This window comes from Schistocerca cancellata, chromosome 2 (assembly GCF_023864275.1).
Source record: "Schistocerca cancellata isolate TAMUIC-IGC-003103 chromosome 2, iqSchCanc2.1, whole genome shotgun sequence".
Classification (NCBI taxonomy): Eukaryota; Metazoa; Arthropoda; class Insecta; order Orthoptera; family Acrididae; genus Schistocerca; species Schistocerca cancellata.
In genome coordinates this window covers 1101718160-1101737136 of record NC_064627.1, presented here as the reverse complement: position 1 = coordinate 1101737136, position 18977 = coordinate 1101718160, and positions in this window count along the sequence as shown.

Sequence of the window (18977 nt, the reverse complement as noted above, 5' to 3'; positions counted from 1 at the left end):
CTACATGCAAAATTGGGTAATGAGGAGTTTCTCTTTTTTTTGTCAAATGTATCAATTACTAGGTAGGTAACTAAAAGTTCAACATTTATAATGGTAGGTGCGTGATCATAGTCATTAATAAATTTAAACAAGACAGTAATTATATCACTTTCACCCATTAAACCCCTTTCACGCCTTAGAGTTAGTATACAGTTGTAAGTATTTTTTATGATTAAATAATAAATACATACATAATAAATACATTTAAAGGTAGACGAACTGCAAACGTTAAATAAAATGGTTTCGTCCAGAAACGAGCCATGTCCAAAGCATTAGAGTTGGCAAGCATTAGATCTTCGGTGCATGATGACGGGCACAAATGACAGCTGCGCAGGCGAGGCATTGCCTGCTCCTTCCCACACTCACAGTCTGAGTATCCACTAGCGTATCCCCACTTCTCAAGATTTACTTTGCGCCACCCTAGACCAGTTTGCAATCTGTTGAGGGATTTTTAAATACACCAGTTCGCATTGCGACATGGAGGTGATTCTTCCTTAGGTTTTCTCCGGTCCAAAGGAGCATTCGCTACTCATTTTTTCCACACATTTGACCTTTGGTTTGTACTGATGTAGTTCAAATAGACTCTTACAAAACTTCTTCTGGAAACCAACGTGGCGCTGATAGCGCGAGGCCAAACAGCGGGTGAATATCACAGTTCAAAGCTGTATATCCTTCTGCTTGGGCTGCTACTACACACCTGATGTCAGGCGGAGCTATGCCTGCTAGAACATGAAGCTGTTCCACTTTAGTTGGTCTCAGACATTCAGTAATTACGTGACACCTCTCGTTCAGAGCGGTGTCCCACTGCCTAGCTTGGCAAGAATTTTGAAGACTGGCTCTGCTTATTCGCCTACAGAATAGCACGACGCCAGTTCAGAAGTCTGGATAGTGGCTGGTCGTGCACCGCATTTGGATCTCCTTATTTTCCGTATGATAGTATTTATTCACTGTGGATACTTTCATTTCGGTATATCTGCAATGCGTTTTATATGTTAAGTTTCGGTGTTAGGCTACGCCAAGGTTATTTGGAGAAAATAAATGTTGTATTTGAATGCCATTTCATGAAATATTTTGTTGTTGGTTGGCCCGTCGGCGCTTTAAGAGGAAAGCACAGACTTGCGCTTTGGTAGGATGAGTTATTTATGTGGAACTGTCCTAGTTCTTGCTGTGTCTCAGAAAGGTTATTTTTAAAACCATGGAAATCCTTTTCCTGGGTGACCAACGCAAGACGATTCACGCACAGAAAACTTCTGGTGTACAGTGGAAGTGGTTAGTCAACCGTAAATCTATTAAAGAATATAGGGGCCAGAACACTGCCCTGAGGTAGGCCGTTTCCCTTTAGTCTCCATTTACTGCGCCGTCCATGAAACTCTACGAAGAATCTCCTGTTGCTAAGGAAGTTCTCAAATAAGGTGGTTAAAATGGATTCATTAGTGACGTCGTAGAATTTGATCACGAGTGATTTGTGGTTTGTACTGTCGTACGCAGCAGACAGATCAACAGAGGACACACCGATGATCATACGTCATTCACAACCATCTTCGATGTACTGGGTAAGACCGAGGATATGTGAAATGCAGCTTTCACCAGGTCTGAAACCTTCCTGTTTAGGTATGAGCGCTGAGTCAATTGCATCTGTTAAGCTCTTCAAAACGATTCTCTAAGGGATTTTATAGAGGTGGCAAAGAAGAGATATCGGGCAGTAACTCTTTGGGATATTGTCCTCTTTACCGGGTTTGAGGATAGCGACATAAGCTTTCCTATGGATTTTACGGATCCTTCCAAAGCATAAGCAGTTATTAAAAACTTCATTTAAATGTTGCAGGGCCAAAACGCTTAGTTTGCTCTTTCCTAAATCGTCCGCCCCAGTAGCTTTCCTGTTTTACACTTGTTAATCGCACTCTACAGCTCTCTCAAGAACAAAAGTCTAGACACGTTGGTAACAGAATTACGCATGTTATCAGCTTACGGCTTCATGTTTCGGTTGTTATATTTCCTAGTTATTAACAGTTGGTGGGCAACACCGTTGGCTGTTATGTTTGCATGGAGGGTCGCGATAGCTGAATCGTAACTGAAACGTCTGAGAAGTTTCCAGAATTTTTAACTGGTTTTGCTGAAATCAGTTTCTTCCATAAGCTACGACTTGGCGGCCGATACTGATTCAAGTAAATGCAATCCACGGGACTTTGTTTCTTCGCCAAATGGACCTCACTGAAATGCTGTGTAGTAGTGGTCGAGGACTAATGCTATCTCAGGGGACAATGCTCGCACAGATGTAATTCGACATCCACGACAGATGGACATCCTAGAACATTTGTTGACAGCACTTTCTTGCTCAGAGTTTCTCCGTAAAGAATATAGTCCCATATTCCCCACGGTTTAACTTTTTCAGTGCTCCTTTTCTTCTCCTTCTTGTTCTTCTTTTACCAGTCTTCTTGAGAGTGCTCCGTTTCTAATACATGTGCCGCCTTTTGGCCTGCTGATATTATTTCTTCCCGTGCAGCAAGTATTTTATTGTATTTGTCGCACCAATCGTAAGTTTAATGTGATATTGGAACTGTCTCAAACTGAAAGGCTTTCACTGTGAGTATTACCTGCTGCTGACGCTTCAGGTTAGTCGTATGTTACGGTAACATTCCTTTCCAAGAGTCGAAGACGGGGCTGTTCATCTAGTATGAACGTATTTTCGTGCTTTATCTCTCCTATGTACGATAACAGGGCTGCTTCATAGTGTGATTGGGTTTGGCTGGAAACATTCGCAGGTTACTGTAATGTATAAAAGAACAAACTAGTTCTTCTAGCTTGAGATGGGTACCCCAAGGAGGGTTTTCGTGTTCGGACTGATACGTTGGCCAGAGGTTCCTGGGTACCTCTTCGCTAACCCCTAACATTTTTCTTCCCCAAACTGCCTGGCGCTCTGCTTGTTATTCCGGTTTTCGCATTCGCATTTTTGTTTTTTACATATCCTTCTGTCCCTTGCATAACGTGTAATGCAATCCTACTATTTCCTTTCTTGTATCAATGGGTTAATTGTACTGACAGCCGGTGAAAAACCCGGCGTTGCCCGGCCATTTATTTATTCCAGAATCCTATTAGCCATCTCCTCCTTCCTCGCCTCTCTATCCATCTCTTACTCCCCTCCTTCCCCCTCTCTTTACCTAGCTCCTCCTTCTTCCTCTCTCTATTCGCCTCTTCCTGACACCATTTCTCTACTTACTGCCGCTGTCTCTGTCCTCTTCCCCTGTGTCACTATTGCTGTCCTCTTCCACACAACTCTGTTGCCGGCCGGGGTGGCCGAGCGGTTCTAGGCGCTACAGTCTGGAACCGCGTGACCGCTACGGTCGCAGGTTCGAATCCTGCCTCGGGCATGGATGTGTGTGATGTCCTTAGGTTAGTTAGGTTTCAGTAGTTCTAAGTTCTAGGGGACTGATGACCTCAGAAGTTAATTCCCATAGTGCTCAGAGCCAATTGAACCATTTGAACCAACTCTGTTGTCCATCTGGTTCTACACACCTCTCTGTCCATCTTCTCTTTCCGCCTTTGGCCATCTACTCCTCCCCATCTCTATGTCCAGTCCCCCCCCCCCCCCCACCAACAGTCCCTGCCTGCTCTTCTCCTCATCAACCTTGTGTCTGTTCTCATCCTCCTCCTGTCCTTTCTCTTTCCACCTTCCCGTTTTCACTCCCACCCTCCCCAGCGGAAATTTGAAATTTTTACCCAACAGCATTTCTTTCCTGATAGTAAGTAACGTGTGTACCAAATCTGACTGGCATCGATCCTGTTGCTGGCAAGGAGATCTCGAACTTCTTCGTAAGTGACATACGTTGCACGCATGTATGTCTAACTCTCTGCTGTTTGACACAATAGGACTCTAGAGAGTATGTGACTTGATCTTAGGCCCCGAACTAAAATTATTGGGACGTGATAATTCTAACGATAATCTTGACAAACTGAGCAGCACAAGTAAGACACAAATTACTCTTCATACTTTTAACAGTGCTTCTTTCCAGAAACTAAGTAATCAGTAAACCTTCGATCCATTAAATAATCGATCTCCCCTCTACAAAGTAGCTTCAAATTTTTGTTCACCTTCCAAATGACTTAATGTTTTAAATGTCCGACGTTAAGCATTAAGCAACAACAAGTTCAGAGAAGTTTTGAAATTATGTTTAAGATTTGTTGGAGGTCGCTAAGTCCTGTTTTCATCACACACAGGTTGCTTTTAGTCTCAGTAATTTGCGCTCCGTTTTCAGAAAACCTAATTTTATTTTTTAAGATTTCGTATATCTTGAAACATATGTCGTACAATGACATAATTTTACAGGCACACTTAGTGGTACACATGGGTACTATATACAAAATGATAGCGAATAGAGTAAGTAGCGACGAACAAATAAATTAAAACGTCATACCTAATGCAGAAATTTTACTGTATGAACGGTGAAAATGTAGAAAGTGATCAAGTTTCTTATCTCCGTCATTTCGTGGAAATGTTAGCGAGAAAAAGTTTGTACATAGTTTAAATTGCGCGTAAAGTTTGTTTCTAGTCGCTAAGTGCTCTCATTTTCAAATAACAGACGAATAAAATCTGCGTATCTGCGAGTTATGCGTTACCCTCATTTTTCACTCTACCTCAACCCTTTGAGGGACAGGTGGTTCTTATACAAACAAGTGCTGTTTTACAGATAGCAAGTTATATGTGTACTAAGTTTGGGTGAAATCGATCCATTGATTTAGGAGGAGATGTTTTTGTGAGATACAGAGAGTAATAAGAGTAAAGCCTCCCTGGTTTGTCGTATTTTAGACCATTATCACAGTCGACCTCTGCAGAAGGTATGTTACTTTTTATGGATAACTAGCTGACCCGGCGAACTTCGTACCGCCTAAGAGTCAATGAATGTCATGTTACCTTTTAGCTGAACTAATTTAGGCTTTGATGAACGTAATACAATGATACAAAATAATATTAATATAGATAGAAATATAAAAGTATTTTATTTTGATGAATGATGATGAATACATACAGAATGAGAATAAAAATTAAAAAAATAATAATAATTAAGTATTTCAAACACATGTGAGAAAAAAATCATTGAAAACTATGTTGTGCAGGTTGGGATACACTCTGATTAATTCATTAATCGGATTTTCATTCAAGCACCTTGTGGTAAACGACATTCTTTGTTTTTTGGTCAGGCGCAAGAACAAATAATGCGGATGGTTTGCCGACACGTGAGCATGCCACGTACAATTGACCATGAGAAAAACACGCATTTTCTAGATTGAGGCCACAAATAGTGAAGGATTGGCCCTGTGATTTGTTGATCGTCATGGCGAAGGCAAGACGAATCGGGAATTGAATTCGTTTAAACTCAAAGGGCATATCTGTTGGGATCATCTGAATCTTTGGAATAAGAACTTCCCCATCTTTAAATTTTCCTTTAAGTATCGACGCGTGAATCACATTGCTCATCAGTTTTCTTATCACCAAACGCGTTCCATTGACAGGATTGGACAACAAATGTTTGACATGTAATAAACAAATGAGCATTTATTGAAATGATTAAGTATTCATTACACATTTCTGAACGCACGCGTAATATTTTTCAATCTTTTTTTAAAAAAATACACATAATAGTTTATTCGTCCATTTTAAATAGTTTATGAACGCATGCATAAATGTCAATCATTACTTACAGATTTTGACAAAAAAATTTGACAGCTCCGAAACTAAAGAACTTTTAGGGAAAATAATGCATTTTTCAAGTATTCGTCAATTTTTCATTATTTTTAAGATATATTCTGCTATTCGGAGCGGAGACAAATCCAACAAATCAAAAACCATGAAAATTTTTATTCGTCAATTTTTCATTATTCTTAAGATGTATTCTGCTATTCGGGACGGAGACAAATCCAACAAATCAAAAACCATGAAAATTGGTCCAGCAGATCTCGAGTTATAAGTGTTGTAACAAACCCGACTTTGTTTTATATATATAGATTTATTATTATCTATTTTATTCAAGTTGACCCTCGTATGCCTAAACGACGTATTAAAATTGTGGTTCAAAGTTAACAAAAGTCCTTGAAATTACGATATCATACCATATCCTAAAGCGATCTAATATCTCAAAGATTTTCGGGCACACATGTGGTTTCTCTTCGTCAAAATGCCTTGGCTCAAACTCGTCTAAGAGTTGAACCTCAAGTGTCGCACATGTGATCCTTTGGTTAAATTGCCTGGCTGATGGCAAGTTTGCCAAATACAAAGTTAACATAACATATAACAACAGTAATAATAATATCGGAAACTAAATTAACGACCCGTAAATTATGTAGGCCACACAGTTGCGATTTGGTTGGAATAATGTTTATTCAGAAAGTAAACTAATAGCGAAAGTGGTCGTATTTAGAGTTACCGTTACACTCGAGCGCATATCCATTTGACAGAGTTCGATCATTCACAATCTCAACGCGAATTACAGGTTCACTGCTCCACCTCGTTAACAATGCAAAAAGAGTTAACACCGGGCGCGCGGCTGCTCACCGCTCAGAGACTAAGCCACGCGATAACACACAACGCGAAATTTTCTAGGTCATTTCACTTCCTAGCTGCCTAAGGACCGATTGACAGCTTTCGCGTCTGCATCTTGGTATCTCCAGCCGAATCGTCCGTTTTCGCGCCTCCATCCAAACTGTCCCCTTTAGTGTCTCGACCAGAACTGTTCGATTTCCGTCTCCTAGCGCGTTTCCCGCGCGCCAAACATCTTCGCTCAACTGACTAGGGCAGTTCCTTTTCCTGAAGCCGTCCATCTGATTGGCTACAGCTTATTCTACATTATTTTACATTTTAACATATTTAAATAATCAAAGCTTGACCACTTTCACGTTCTAAATAAAGTAACAATAATATCCATTACATAACAAACCTAAAATTCCTATACATAAAACCAATGTGTGTGTGTGTTTGTGTGTGTAGCGAGTGAAGTGTTATAAAACAATGTGTGAATAGTCTGTGCAGCGACTGATAGTGGGATATGAGTGAACAGTGTGGCATTACATTACTTAATAAGTTATTTGTAAAAAAAATTATTGTACACCAGGAGTAAATCTAATGATTGTCTCTAACTAGAAGTCTGTAATTATACGTGTATACGAACTAGCTTATTTTAAATTGCTCTACATTTGTAAATACTTTCACATGTCCTATATCCTTGTAAAAAGATATCTATGGATGAATGAAGCTACTACTACCACAGTACAATTTCCTTCTTAACTTCGAATGTCACGGCCAGTAGCCTAGCACCAATGTGCTTCCTGATAAATAGATGAAGAACAAAAGTAACTGTTATGCACTAAACTTTACAACAAATTTTGTGTTACCTAATGATTCAATAAGGTGACATGCTGTCTTCGTTCAATTTGTTTGGTGTGGAGGAAATGATGATCTGATGCTTAGCTGAAAATGCTGATAATTTAAATTTGCTATATCTTTTAAATAAATAAAGCTACAGAGCTGATTTTACAACGTTTGTCATTTTAATGATGCTGTTCTATATGATATGTCGATCGTTAAGATTGACCGAAGCGTCCAGATTTTAGCATTTAGGTCTTTGCTACAAAACTTGTTAATATCACTTTAACAGTAAATCCTAAACTATTATAGATATGATCAATATTCATGTTTTATTGAGATCACCATGAAAATTTATGGAGGAGGGTAGATTAAAATTACTGTGTCTTGATTCCCTGCACTTCTATAGAATTAAATGTGGTGTCACCGTCAGACACGACACTTGCTAGGTGGTAGCCTTTAAATCGGCCGCGGTCGGTTAGTATACGTCGGACCCGCGTGTCGCCACTATCAGTGATTGCAGACCGAGCGCCGCCACACGGCAGGCCTAGAGAGACTTCCTAGCACTCGCCCAGTTCTACAGCCGACTTTGCTAGCGATGGTTCACTGACAAATTACGCTCTCATTTGCCGAGACGATAGTTAGCATAGCCTTCAGCTACATCATTTGCTACGACCTAGCAAGGCGCCATTACCAGTTACAATTGATGCTGTAAAACATGTACCGTCAAGAGCGATGTTCACCATATATTGATTAAAGTTAAGTATTCCACAGCTACGTCCTTTTTTACTAGTCTAATTTCCTTGACCTGTTCCAGACCTCACGCCAGCCTGCGTGAGCTAAAACGCGTGCCTTTCGGCTTCCTCTCATACAGGGTTGGCTCTCTTGCCAATCCACAACATCAAATAGTTTTCATAAGTGTTTCCCTTTATGACCGATCTTAGGTCCGCCGTATTTAACACTGCTACGTCTCCTTAGCCACAAAAGCCTTCTCCTGGGTTTCCCTATGACGTAGGTTCTCGCCTGTCTCACCCGCACACTAAGCGCTTAGTCCTCAAAAGACAATAGACGCCTATGAGTTTACCCATCTCGTGGTGAATCTGCGCCCTTTGTGGCACACGGCCCTCGACGACAGGGTTCGTTTCACAATTCCTGTAGGTTGACTCTTTCGGCAATTTATTTAAATGAGAGCGCAATGTTCGTTAAGGGGCTCCGGAACGCCCTATACTTGCAATGTTAAAATAACGCTTATAAATTACTTCTTTCCTCACAAAGTATTTGAGGTAGGAAGTTGAACTTTTTACAGATTATTTATTGGAATATGGGCTACAACTTAACACAGGGATTTTACAAAATTTTAGTTCAGTTATTAAAGATGATTTTTTTTCAATTTTAATAAAAATTCACAACATTTTTTTACAATTTTTTATTTATATATTCAAAAATATACAGTTTTTTGGAAAAAGACTGTGTTAAATTATGCAGTAGGTACTGTGTAACATTTACTGAAAGTTTGAAACAAATATGTTTGCAAGATCCTTAGAAAACATGTAATTAGTATGAGAAAATAAAAGTTTTGGGAATCGAGCGACAAAGATTGGATTAACTTTTTAGTGCATTCCAGGTCCATAGGATGGATTATCTTCATCCTCTGCAAACTCCTCCTCCAGCTTCCTCTTGTTCCTCCTCCTGTTTACTCTTGCTTGTATTTCTAGACTCTTTACAACCCTGTCTGCAGCCCGAAGGCGTTCCTTGTCTAAAGCAAGCATCGCTCGTACCATTTTAGAATGTTATTATTTACAGTAATAACACATACCTTTGGCTTTCCAACATTTCTCCTTCTCCTAAAAACCTTCAGAGGATTTCTAATAACTTTACTTTTACTCATTATTATACTTCAACAAAACAGAGACTCAAGAAACAGAATTAATTACGAATATTTTCGAGATAACGACAGAGTAAATAAACATGAAACAATCTACAATCACACCAGCGATACATATTGAACCATCACAGGTTAGCCACAACACATACTTTGTCTCACATCACTAAAATGTACCTGATGAACACGGACGTTAATAATAACACCATTTGACAGCAGTTTAACAGCGCCACAGTGGGTCACGCCCATGTAGAACACATTTCAAAAAAAATTTAAAAATAGTTGTAGTCTTCGGAATTGAATAAATTATATATCTATTAAAAGGCAATAGCCTGCAGATTCCGAAAACGCAAAAAAGTAAAAATTGAACTTTTCATGAATTTGAGCCTTTCTGGAGCCCCTTAACCCACAGTAACCAACTCGATTTTGGGTTTCTTATTACAAATACCGAATAAGAGAGAGAGAATTACAGTCAGGAAGAGATGGAAATGAAATGAAAAATCCATTGTTTAACCTTATGTCTGTAGTCTCTCTTTTCCCATTCATGTCTGCAACCCCGTGTTATCTGTTGCGCATCCTTATAATATAAACGCGTCTTACAGGCGTAAGGTTTGGAAATCTGATGGTAGCGATATTCCGCGAGGGGGGAGCAGAAATGGAAGAAAGAATAAGCAGGGAAATATGCAGTGATATCGTTGAACCGTTCAAGTGGCTTTCATAGAACAAGACAGACAGCGAGCAAATGCAAGTTGTTCAACTCCAGCGTAATACAGTTTCCGAAACCGAGGTGATGATGATGATGTTTGGTTTGTGGGGCGCTCAACTGCGTGGCTATCAGCGCCCATACAATTTCCCAATCTTTGCTCAGTCCAATTTCGCCACTTTCCTGGATGATGATGAAATGATGAGGACAACACAAACACCCAGTCATCTCGAGGCAGGTGAAAATCCCTGACCCCGCCGGGAATCGAACCCGGGACCCCGTGCTCGGGAAGCGAGAACGCTACCGCGAGACCACGAGCGGCGGACTTTTCCGAAACCGTTGCGACTTTATGAGGCGTGTCCCTATCATTTCGCCCTTACCAATCTTCTCTTTCTTTTGTGGTTTATATCTATGAAGAATTATTACTGGTAAATCTCCAAATAAGATCGAATATCTATTAATTCTGTGAGTGTATCGAAAGAAGTTCTAGGAAGAGTAGTGTTGTTACCACACTCACTGAGGGAAAAAGATCATAACACCGGTAAACAATTATTGTAGAATAATCAATCGGGAACACATTTGTCTAGGTAACATATTTAAGTGACTGACATTGCAAGACCACAGGTTAATGAAAGCGTGAGATAAACAGTCGCCGATGTGAAATGCTGGTACATTAACAACCCGTGAACTGCCACCATGTTGAATACAAACCTATATGCACTGGGTTGTACAGGTGCCGGATATCAGTTTGGGATGGAGTTCGGCGCTTGTTGCACTTGGTCGGTTAATAGAGAGAGAGTTAATGCTGATTGTAGATGACGCTGTAGTTGTCATCCAATGATGTGCCCATAAGTGCTCGACTGCAGACAAACCTTGTGATCGAGGAGGTCAAGGCAACGTATCCATACTCTGCAGGGCATGTTAGGTTACAACAGCGGTGTACGGACGAGTGTTATCCTGTTGGAAAACAGCATCTGGATTGCTGCTCATGAATGGCAGCATAAAGGTCGAATCCCTGGACTGACGTATAATTTTGCAGTCAGGGTGGGTGGGATAGCCACGGTAGTGCGCCTGCTGTCATACGAACTCTCACGAAACACGATATGTAGTGAAACTTCCTGGCAGATTAAAACTGTGTGCCCGACCGAGACTCGAACTCGGGACCTTTGCCTTTCGCGGGCAAGTGCTCTACCAACTGAGCTACCGAAGCACGACTCACGCCCGGTACTCACAGCTTTACTTCTGCCAGTACCTCGTCTCCTACCTTCCAAACTTTACAGAAGCTCTCCTGCGAAACTTGCAGGTCCCGAGTTCGAGTCTCGGTCGGGCACACAGTTTTAATCTGCCAGGAAGTTTCATATCAGCGCACACTCCGCTGCAGAGTGAAAATTTCATTCTGGAGACGATATGTAGTGTTTAGCACAGGGACATGTTGATTGTAGGCCCTCAAATGGTCTCCTAACTAACACACGTCCGTCACTAGCTGCGAGACAGGATCAGCTTCCATCAGAAAACACAACAAACATCCACTTGCCCTCCAATGAACTCTCGCTTGATACCACTGAAACTGCAGATAGCTGTGGTTTGGTGTCAGTGGAATGTACGGTACAGGGCGCCTGACTAGGACCTGTCCTTCAAGTAACCAATTTGTAACAGTTCGCTGTGTCACTGTGGTGAAAACTGCGGCTCTAATTGCTGCTGCAGATGCAGTAAGATGCGCTACAGCCATACGCTTAACATGACGGTCTTCCCTATTTGTAGTGCCCGCAGGCCGCCTGGATCCCGGTCTTCTTGCGACCGTACATTCTTGTGATGGCAGCTGCCAGCAGTCATGTACACTGACTACTTTCCAGTGACTACATTTCGGCCAAATCTTTCCGCAATACCGCGGAAGGAACATCCAGCTTCTTTTATCTCGACCTCATTCACACTCAGTAAGGTGCTGGTAATGGTATCCTTGTCGCGTTAAAGGGATTCTTGACTGGCATAAATTCACCACGTCCATCCCCAAAGGTAACTGACGATCACGACCGTTACAGCGTGTCGTTAAAGCAAACCTGATTCGCAACCCCATAGTGATGCTACTAGAGCCAACTGAGGAAGGAGGGGCACACGAAGGATTAACAATGGATATAAGTAGAGATGAAGTCGATTGGGCAGTTGAAAAGACGAAAAACGGGAAGGCAGTTTGCCCAGACCAGAATCCCGTTCAGGTATGGAAGTGTCTCGGTAAAAAGGGAATTGAGCTCCTCTGGGACATAATGAAGAAGATTTGGCTACAGGAGGAGATGCCAGACGAGTGGAGAACTAGTGTACTGATCCCAGTATTTAAGGGGAAAGGTGATGTGCAGGACTGCAGTAACTATAGAGGTATTAAACTGATGGCACACACAATGAAAATTTGGGAAAGAGTTATAGAAGCAAGATTACGCAAGGAGAATGTGGTGTGTGATGAACAGTTTGGGTTCGTGCCTAGAAGAAGAGCGACTGATGCAATACATACTTTAAGGTTGATAGTGGAGAGACACGGGGAGCTACAAGCCGATCTACATATGGCTTTCATTGATTTGGCGAAAGCATATGACAGAGTGCCAAGGGACGAAATATGGAGAAGCATGAGAGAGCAGTGCGTGCCAGAGAAGTATGTGAGGTTAGTGAAGGAAATGTGCAGAAGAGCAATGACACAGGTGAGAAGTAGTGTGGGCATGACAAAGGAGTTTCCAGTAAAAGTAGGGTTACATCAAGGGTCTGCGCTTAGCGCCTACCTCTTTGACCTGATTATGGATGTGCTGGTGAAAGATGTGAAGAAGGAAGCACCGTGGAATATGATGTTTGCGGATGATGAGGTTCTTTGTGAGCAGAGCATCGACAGACTTGAGGAAAAGGTGGAGGATTGGAGGAAGGAACTAGAAGGAAGAGGGATGAAAATTAGCAGGACAAAGTAAGAATATTTAGCACTGAAGGATGTGCAGAAGAGGTCTTTCAAGATCCAGGATGATGGACTGAAATCGGTCTTCAAATTTAAAAACCTGGGGTCGTACATACAGAGGTACGGATGACTGGAAAGCGAAATACAACACCGAATAAATTGAACAACTGGAGGAAATTGAGTGGAGTGCTGTGTCACAAGAAGGTGAGCATTGAGTTGAAAGGGAAAGCGTACAAGTCGGTGGTAAGACCTGCTATGATATACGGGGCAGAGACATGGCCAATCACAGTATCCCAGGAACGGAAAATGGAAGTGGCGGAAATGAGGATGCTGAGGTGGATGTGTGGGGTAACGAGGAAGGATAGGATTAGAAATGAATTTGTTAGAGGACCTGTGAAAGTGGGAACCCTGGGGAAAAAGATAAAAGAGAGCAGACTAAGGTAGTACGGACACTTACAGAGAAAAGGGGAAGAGTATGTCGGAAACAGAGTTGAAGTTATAAAGATTGAAGGAGCGAGAAGGAGTGGAAGACCGAAGATGAGGTGGAAGGATAAGATATCCGGGGACCTAAGGGAAAAAGGCTGGAAGAAGGAAGAGGCAATGGATAGAGAACTATGGAGGAGAAGGATCCAGAAGAACAACGCCGACCCTACGTGACGTGGGACAAGGCGACGATAAAGAAGAAGAAGAAGTGATGCTACTAGAGCCACTCTTTCGCGAAATTTGAATAGACATCATCTTTCAGACATACCTACCAAATTACGTTTATGGCGCACAACTCCTTCTCAGTGCCGTGATTTTTCTTTCCGTCAGTGTACTTGAACAATTCGATAATCCGTTGTCGATTAATGGGGCACGAACTGTCTGGTGAGCAGGAAGCAATACGAATGAAAACAGACGGAGGTTTTTGCGATGCGTGTAGCCTAGATATCCCCTTTCTGCAAAGCAATCAGTCACAGGCCACAAGACCTGGAGCTACCAGTTACATCTGGTGCAGGTATCTGTCACTGCTGTTAAGTTCGTCTGTCTGCAGGTCATTCCCACCGACATTCAAAGACATCAGTGACAAATAATTCCGTCAATTCCAAAGGAAGAATATTTTGATGGTAACGTCAGCCTTTATAATTCTTGACAAAAGCATGTGCTAGACATCTGAAGCTTGTGTGAATGTTCCTGGAAATGTTTTACGCCTTGTTTCTATCGTCGCTAGGCTGCTATAAGGAGCGCTGTTTCTTCTGAATGCTGCTAGTGGTCGGCACGGAAGAGCTCTCACACGAAAGGGACAGTTTCCTCCTACCGCTGTGTCCTCTCCCAAGGCCTTCCCCCCTCCCCCGTTATCGGCAGTTCCCCTGTCAAAGGCGATGGACGTCCAGCGGTTGGGGTGTGGCTTATCTCCATGCAGTATTGGCACGCCAGATGCGGGGACGACTACCACTATTGGGCTCTGGAGGAACAGCAGAGGTCGCTGAATCTGTGACGCGTAAGTCAGCGACAGTCCTCTTCTACTTGTACTAGTGTGTCCTCATCACTGATCCTTTAGAGAGTTCAAAGCACATGAATAGGACAGCTTCAGATTTCAGATTATTTTACAAATGAGTTAATATGTTAAAACATCGTGTTCGATTCCACGGGAATGGCTGTGCCCACGACCATGATGTAACTTAGGACAGAAAGAACTTCAGCTTCGGTGGTGATTTCATCTGTCTTTTTTATTGCAGTGCAGATCTAGATTTCAGCTGACAGTGCAGCTATCATAGGGGCTATAACTATAATTAATACAAGAATCAGCCGCAGAAACAGCATATTGATCAAACGACATGTCACAAGTGTTCACACTTTCAGTTCCACATTTACATAGCGTTATAAGCAGTCATGTATAGAAACTTTTTAGCTTAACCAGTTACTTTAGAGGACGTTTGCTATCCAGTATGACGTAAACCAAGGTTAGCAGTAGGGATCTGTAAACAGTGGCATCAGTTGGACTAACGCTTGTACATGCTTGAGTGGGACTGGAAAATGTGTTATCATTACGTTCAGTCTACGTAACGGTATTTAACTGTCAAATTGTAATTGTTTACAGTTGTGACATGGGGTATGACAAGTGTACTGTTTCTATGTGTGATACATGTTTCATTTGCATTCAGAGCATTAATGACAGGTCCACTGTCAGTAGAAAAAATGTAGAAAAAGATAGATGACACTACGACCAATGGTGGCCTTTTTTCTGTTCTGAATGTGTTGAATGATTGACGTTAAGCATGTAAGAAAGAAAAAGTTTGCAAAACATTTAGAATTATGTTTAAAAGTCGCTGGAAGTCGCTAAGTGCTCCCATCATGAAAAAAATGTACCTCCACTCAGTTTTAAGCAAAAATTTGTTTTCCAGGGATCTCAATGTTTATGACATCATATATGTCGAACTGCGTATTTTAGATATAATTTCAGTGGTATATGTGTTTCCTGTCTGAGAAATGTGTTCTGGATAGTGTTTGTAGTAAAGAAGTACTAAATGAAATCGTCATGTCTGACACACCAGTTTTATTGTGTGAAAATCGAAAATGCAGCAAGGGCTAATCTTTCGTCCATTTATCATATGGTCGGGGTTGTCAGCGGAAGAAAGTTTTGTAAAAGTTTGAAATGATGTGTAAAGTTTGTTACAAATCATTAAGTGTTCTCATTCTTAAATATTCTATGAGTTTATTTTGAGTAATTTGCGCGTTATGAGTTATGATGCCACAAGTCACACACGCAGTTCCTCATTGTAATACTTGTCTTACCATGTTAAGCACTGAACACAATTACACTGCTTGATGAGTAGATTATTAAAGCTTTTTAGATTTTTAAATTCGGTCAGTAACACAGCTCATCATGTCCTCGTGATCTAGCAGCAGCATGTTTGATCAATAATCAGAACGTCCTCGGTCCCGGGTTCAAAACCCGTCACCGCTTCAATTTTGATTAATAATCAGGATTGGTAGCCGAATACTTCCGGTTTAAGAAGTAACCTTCATTCTGCCAATGGCCTTATCAAAGGGGGCGGAGGAGTGAATAGAGCTTCAGGGCAAATTCTTGTTCTTTGGATGGGAATCTGCCCCTAAAGGCGGAAGAATCAGCAATGATCAATGACGTGAGGATGCAGATGGCACTGGAAACCACTGCTTTAAAGACACATAAGGTGTATGTGAGGCCTGTATCTGGAGAAGTGTCATGACGATCCCTCTATCGGCAAAAGATTCCGGAGTCGTCCCCCATGAGAATCTCTTGGAGAGGACTGCTAACGGGGAGGTGATGGTGAAAAATAGATTGAGTACTAAACGAAATGATAACGTTCTACGAGTCAAGGCGTGGAATGTCAGAAGCTTGAACGTGGTAGGGAAGCCAGAAAATCTCAAAAGGGAGATGCAAAGGTAGCGGGGGGTAGGTTGATTTGGGGGGAAGAGACGAAAGAGCGAAGCCTGAAGCGATTTAGGTGTATGACGGAAAACCTAAATCAGGATGGCCGGAAGCGGGTTTGAACCGTCGTCCTCCCGAATGCGAGTCCAATGTACTGACCACTGCACCACTTCGCTCGGTGGAGGTGCAAAGGCTCAGCCTAGTATAGTATGGGTCAGTGAAGTGAAATCGAATAAAGATAAGGATGTCTGGTCCGAGGTAGGTCAGAGAGTGAGTTACTTTGAACAGATCAGTGATAAGGTTGTTCTTACCAGAATCGACAGCAAACGAACATCGACAACTAAACTTCAGGTATACATGCCGACGTCGCAGGCTGGAGATGAAGAGACAGAAAGAGTATATGAAGATATCGAAAGGGTAATACAGTACCTAAAGGGAAATGAGAATCTAATAGACATGGGGGACTGGAATGCAGTTGTAGGGGAAGTAGTGGAAGAAACGTTACAGGAGAATATGGCCTTGCGACAAGGTATGACAGAGGAGAAAGACTAACTGAGTTCTGTAACAAATTTCAGCTGGTAATAGGTAATACTCTGTTCAAGAATCACAAGAGGATGAGGTATAGTTGGAAAAGGCCTAGTGATTCGGGAAGATTTCAGTTGCAGTACGTAATGATCAGGCAGAGATTCCGAAATCAGAGCCGGCTGTTGTGGCCGAGCGGTTCTAGGCGCTTCAGTCGGGATCCGTGCGACCGCTACGGTCGCAGGTTCGAACCCTGCCTCGGGCATGGATGTGTGTGATGTTCTTAGGTTAGTTGGGTTTAAGGAGTTCTAAGTTCTAGGGGACTGATGACCTCAGATGTGAGGTCCCATAGTGCTCAGAGCCATTTGAACCATTTGAACCGAAATCAGATATTGGATTGCAAAGCATACCCAATATAAAATACAGATTCAGATCGCAATGTAATAGTGACGAAGAGTAGACTGAAGTTTAAGAGAATCAATTTGCAAGGAAGTGGATTACAAAGAACTAAGGAGTGAGAAGATACTGCAATAAGGAATAGCTCATTAGGCAGTACAGTTCAAGAGGAATGGAGATCTCTAAAAAGGGAAATCGCAGAATTGGGAAAAAAATCGTCGGTACAAAGAAGGTTGCAAATTGTTCAAATGGCTCTGAACACTATGGGACTTAACATCTGAGGTCATCAGTCCCCTAGAACGTAGAACTACTTAAACCCAACTAACCTAAGGACATGAATTATATCCATGCCCGAGGCAGGATTCGAACCATCGACCGTAGCAGTCGCGCGCTTCCGGACTGAAGCGCCTAGAACCGCTCGTCCACCGCGGCCGGCACAAAGAAGGTAACTGTGAAGAAACCATGGGTAACAGAAGAAATCCTTCAGTTGATCGATGAAAGAAGGAAGTACAGAAATGATCAGGAAAATTCAGGAATACAGAAATACAAGTCGCTGAGGATTTAAATAAACAGGATGTGCAGGGAATCCAAGAAGGAGTGACTGCATGAAAAATGTGAAGAAATCGAAAAAGAAATGATTGTCGGAAGGACTGACTCATCATAGAGGAAAGTCGGAACAACCTTCGGTGAAATTAAAAGCAGGGGTGGTAAACATTAGCAGTGCAACAGCAATTCCACTGTCAAATGCAGAGGACAGAGCAGGTAGATGGAAAGAGTACATTGAAAGTCTGTATCAGGCGGAAGATTTATCTGAAGTGATAGAAGAGGAAATAGGAGTCTATTTACAAGAGATAGAGGAATCACAATTAGAATCAGAATTTATGAGAGTTTTGGAGAACTTAAGATCAAATAAGGCAGAAGGAATAGATAACATTCCATCAGAATTTATTAAATCATTGGGGGAAGTGGCAGCATAGCGACGATTCACGTTGGTGTGTAGAATTTATGTGTCTTGCAACATACCATCTTACTTTCGGAAAAATATCATCTACACACTACCGAAGACGGCAAGCGCTGACAAGTGCGAGAATTACCGTACAATCAGCTTAACGGCTCATGCATTCAAGTTTCTGACGAGAATAATATACAGAAGAATGGAAAAGAAAACTGAGGATGTGTTAGGTGACGATTAGTTTGGCTTTACGAAAGGTAATGGCACCAGAAAGGCAATTCTGACGTTGTGGTTGATAATGGAAAGAAGGCTAAAGAAAAATCAAGACACGTTAATAGGATATAAATTTATTACTAAATCGACTGTGCTGATCACGAACGTGAAGCCTGTTTCTCTACTCCACATCATGTTTTCGAATCATTATCAGCATCATCATCAGCACTGAAAACAAGTGTTAGCCCTCACATCATATATAGAATCGGGATTCCAAAAAGAATTGAAAACATCAGCAGTCTTTGTCGACCTCAGTACAGCTTATGATACGGTATGGATAGATGGTCTTATCCTGAAATTTGCCAACATGATTCCATGCATGAAATTGACAAACCTGTTGCAAAAAATGCTGAAAGTACGATATTTCAAAGTAAACCTGGGGTCACAAAGCAAAAAGTCAGAAAGAATAAAAACGGACTCCCCCAAGGATCTGTATTGGCTCCACTGCTTTTTAATGTTTACATCAGTGACATGATAGACGCTGAGTCAAGTAAGTTTTGCTACGCTGATGACGTGGCTATAGCTACTCAAAGCAA